Here is a 4400-nt window from a genome sequence, read left to right as displayed (position 1 = left end):
GGGATTGGCTGCAACGGTTTTCCAGCTGGGTTCCTCAGCATCCCGGCATCCCACAGAGATTGGGGTGGGGGAGGGAAGCACAGTAAATAGGGGTGTGGGCCTCCCAGCCCTGCTTCCACCGGGGAGGCACAGCATATCCATTTCAGGTGCTGAACATCCATGAAGGCTTTTTTCTTCGAACAAGAGCAGCTGAGATCTCTGCAGCACTGACCTTCGGGAGGCATGGTCTAGGTAGTTCAGGTTCTGGGCTGTTGAGAAGCCAGAGGATCTGGTAAGGGAAGTGGGGTAGACCACGTCTGGGCTTCTAGCGCTGCGGGAGAACGCAGCTTGGAGGCAGAGCTGTGAGATTAGGCAGAGGAGGTGAGCTGCAGATACACAGCACCTGCCCCCCTGCACCTGGGAAACACAAACAGACTTTTGGCTACGGCGGACTGGGAACCAAGAGCAGCACCCATTTTCCTGGGGCCAGACCAATGCCCCTTTCTCTTTTCCTGCTGGGCCTGCCTGGGCTCGTTTTCAGTGGACACTGGTTGCTGGTCACCAACGTAGGGCCACCCTAACCTCCCAGTGACCCCATGGTTCCTGATTTCTCAGCTCAAGAGCTACTTCAAGGCGAAAGCTGAGAAAGAGCAAAGCAGCTCAGGAAGAGGAAAGCACCCAGTAAAGGGCATTCAGCGAGAAGGGCTAATCCCCTTGAGAGAAGAACCCTACTTCGTGCCCCTTTTAGCAGCCATCCTAGACCCAAGTTTGCCCCTCTGCCTCAGTTTTCCCTTTTGGAAACTGGACATGAGAACGGTGTTCCTCTCCTGGTGGCTTCAGCAGGTATAGCTCCCTGAAAAGCATCATCGCCATGCTCCAGGTGGAGGAGAAAGCTGGGGGCTCTGGCTGCCCAGTCACTAGAACTACCTAGCATCCTCCCTCTGTCCCACGCCAGGCCTGCCCACGCCAGGCCTGCCTCTGACCACCATTCCCCCTCAACCTGCTTCGGGGCCCTGCCTCACTCCACATAATCAAAGCTGCCAGCAGGGTCCTTTGTGGTGCTGCTCCCGTGTGGCACTGCCTAGGGGCCCCACCATGGGGCAACAGATGGACCTATGGTCTCCACAGAACAATGGTGGGGGAGGGGCTCTGGCATCGCCTGCCCCAAACAGGAAGCACTGCATGAGCTTCAAAGAACTGGCAGGGCCAAGGGGCTGAGTGGCTGGAGCCAGTGCCAGGAGCGGCGGCTGCCTGAAGAGGGATGCCCAGCCTGCCGTGGGGGTGGGGCTGCAGTGGCCAGGGCAGCTGCGGGCTCGGACAGAGGATGCCTCACGCACTCCTGGCAGCAGCCTTGGACCTACAGGCAGGCTGAGAGAAGGGGGCTCCAATGGGAGGCTGTCACCCGGCTCTGCCGCCACTCAGCCGGCCGGGCTGCAGGTTCTTTCCCAGGCCACAGTGGGTCTGGCCCTCCAGCAAGCAACCATGAGGGGCAGGGCTGGCACCAAGCCTGCCGCCCACTCCCTGCCTCCTGCTCCCAGCTGCTCTGCTCCGAGCCTTTTCCTCTCCACTTCCTGTTCACACAGGGGGGGGGCGGGAAGTGGAGGGAGGAAGCTGGGGGGAGGCGTGTAGGGGGGGACCCATTGAATAAAAGGAATTAACCGTTTCCCTCCTCTGACCTCTGGGAATTTCCGCCTGTGAAAGTGTCTCGAAGAATCTGCAGAGCTGGGGAAGTGGGGAGGAGGTATGCCCCTCTTGGCCCCCTCCCCCTCCCCTGGTGGTGGTGGGGCCAGATAACTCCCTCTGGGCCCCCTAACCTTTTGTTTCCCTGGCGCCAGGGTGGGGGGCAGCGCCAAGGGCAGCCTGGAGCCTGGTGGCCTCGGAGCCCCCTCCCAACCAATGGGGTTGATGAGGGCCCAGCCTGCAACCCCGAGCCCTGGGGTGGGGGAAGGAGCCCCGTGCCCTCCCTGCCAGGGCTGGTGCCCTTGGCCCGTTTGCCTTAGGGACAAGAGAAGGGAGGGCCGCCCAGCGGGAAAGCCAGGCCTCAGTCGCTGGGGCGTCACACCCTCCGACCGCCACTCCCCATGGAGCTGTGGAAGGGAGCCAGTGGTTTCGGGAAGCCAGTCGACAGCGCCCCCTCGTGCCAGCTGACGACTTGGCCAGGCAGCCCCCCAGAGCCCTCTCAAGGGCGCGCCTCAGGAAGCACCTGCTCCCCAGGACCAGTGACCGCCCTGAGTCTCCCCCAGGTGGCTTCCTTGTTTACAGGCCTCCTGCCCTGTTCTCAGCGTCACTGCCTGTGGCCACTCCTCCTATTTCCAGTGACAGCTCCAGGAGCAGCTCATTCATCTTGGTCTCTGCCCACACAGCTGCTCCCCCACCACACACCCTTCTGGCCCTCCCAGGCTTAGGGCCAGGGCCCTGAGGGCCTTCTCTCTCCCCTCCATTCCAGGCCTCGCTTGGTTTCCAAGGATCTAAGAGCCGTGGCTTCCCGTTGCCCTGACTCAACGGAACCCCATTCTGTCAGTGCCAAGGAAGCCTGGGGCCTTTTTTCCAGGAAAGAGGAAGCTGCCTAGGACCAGATGGGCAGGCTCAGAAGAGGACAGAAGGGGGCAGGGGCATCCCGGGCTGTCTTAGCCAAGTCCTCCGGGAGGAGGGAGCAACAGGACAGTGTTTGTTTAACTAAAATGTATTAGGCACCCATTACGTGCAGAGACAACCCAAGCTGTTCCAAGCAAGTGACCACGCAAGCGGCAGGTCAAAGTTTAGACTGATGCTGATAGTGGGGAACGGTACCCCTTAGCCCGCTACTGGGCACATCTAGGTATGAGGGGAGCCTTAGGCCACATGCAAAGAGGAAGGGGAACAAGAGCCCTCCAAATCTTCTCGGAACAGAAGGAACAGGCTTAGGAGGCTCTCTCCCCACCCGGTGATTACCAACCGCGCCGCATGTGCTCCCTCTTGCTTCTGGCGGAAGACGGGAAGTCTGAGGCTCATCAAAGATGGGCAGTTTCTAACCCGACCATTGGCAGCGGCCATGAGGAGACACTTGTTCTAGTGACTGGGGGAACTCGGCAGGGCGAGGCTCCACCAGGACTGCAGGAGTTTAAAGTCTTGGAAAAGGGCTACTCTGCAGAGAGAAAAGCCTGCAGTCACCAGCCAGGGGGCTTCACCCTGGCCCGATTCCAGGAACACGCACTTGTTACTTGGTGTCAGTCTGGGCAGCTGATAGACCACACCCATGGAGCCTGGCAGTGGACTGTGAACCCTAGTCCACCGAGCAAGGGTGCTGCTCCCTGATGTCACAGGAAGGCTGCCATCAGGGACTCTAGAGTAGCCACAACTGAAAGAGTGCAATCTGGAGGGGAAGGGGCAGGTCACAGGAGTTAGAGGGGGAAAAATGTATCTGCCACATCCCATGGATGGTGGGTGGCAGTCTCAAAGCTGGCAGAAGCTGGGAACACAAGGATCCAGGCTGGCAAAGGGAAGGGCAAGCAGAATCTGGGACGCCTAAGGGCTAGTGGAGGGAGGATGAGGGCTTAGATTCACGGTTAGGCAGTGCAGACTCCCAGAACATACTAAGGAGGAACAGACCGAGGAAGCACTAGTGGAGAAAATGACAAGAACTCAGTGCCCCCCGTTTGCCGGAGTGTGAAGGAGTCTGTGGGGAGCAGCACCACCTGCTGGCTGAAGGGAAGAACAGTCCTTGGTCTGAGAGGCCGGTGGGCCATCATTCCCAGCTGAAGCCTGGAACCAGGGAGGAAGGAGTCGAGGGACAAGGAAGCAAGCAAATCACAAAAATGGCACAATCAATTGGTCACATCTCCAGAAGAAGGAGCGAGGGCCAAGGCTGGAAAGCGCTCAGGGTCCTGGCAGCTTCCCTGTGGGACCGTAGCTCCCCTGGAGGCGACTCACACGCCCCTCAGGCCAGCATCAACACAAAGCCATCCACTCGAGAGCCCCCAGTGCAGTGCACGCGGTTTAATGCGCCCCGCCCCCATCACCATCTCCCCCTTCCTCCATGAGGCACTCTGTCCCAGGGCACCCCCACACCAGAGCCCCAAAAGGTGGACACAAGAGGCGCCCCCTACCGGCACCACCTTTCCCACCCTCCGTGCCCACGACTTGGAGGGGCTGCCTTTTCGCTCTGGGACCTAGAGGCAGCCACGGGAGAGGCCTTCCTCTGAGGGAGAAGGGCCATAGAGTGAAAAGGAAGAATGGTACTTTCGCTCTAGAAGGTGAACGGGATGTCTGTGGGGCGTAAAGAGGACTGTTAGATGGAAGGGGACGGTGATGGTGAGAATGCTGACTTCTCCAGGCTAAGGCCCACTACCGGGAGGCACGCAGATGGTCTGGCGGAAGAGCAGCTCCAAGGCGGCTCTCAAGAACAGCACGGCCAGTGGCAGATTACACTCATAGATGACACC

Source organism: Eumetopias jubatus, unplaced genomic scaffold (genome assembly GCF_037043125.1).
Source record: "Eumetopias jubatus isolate StellerSeaLion01/CBP00866 unplaced genomic scaffold, mEumJub1_p1.0 scaffold_7, whole genome shotgun sequence".
NCBI classification, from domain to species: Eukaryota; Metazoa; Chordata; class Mammalia; order Carnivora; family Otariidae; genus Eumetopias; species Eumetopias jubatus.
The sequence above is the reverse complement of the archived record's forward strand: the minus strand, read 5'-3'. Positions refer to the sequence as shown.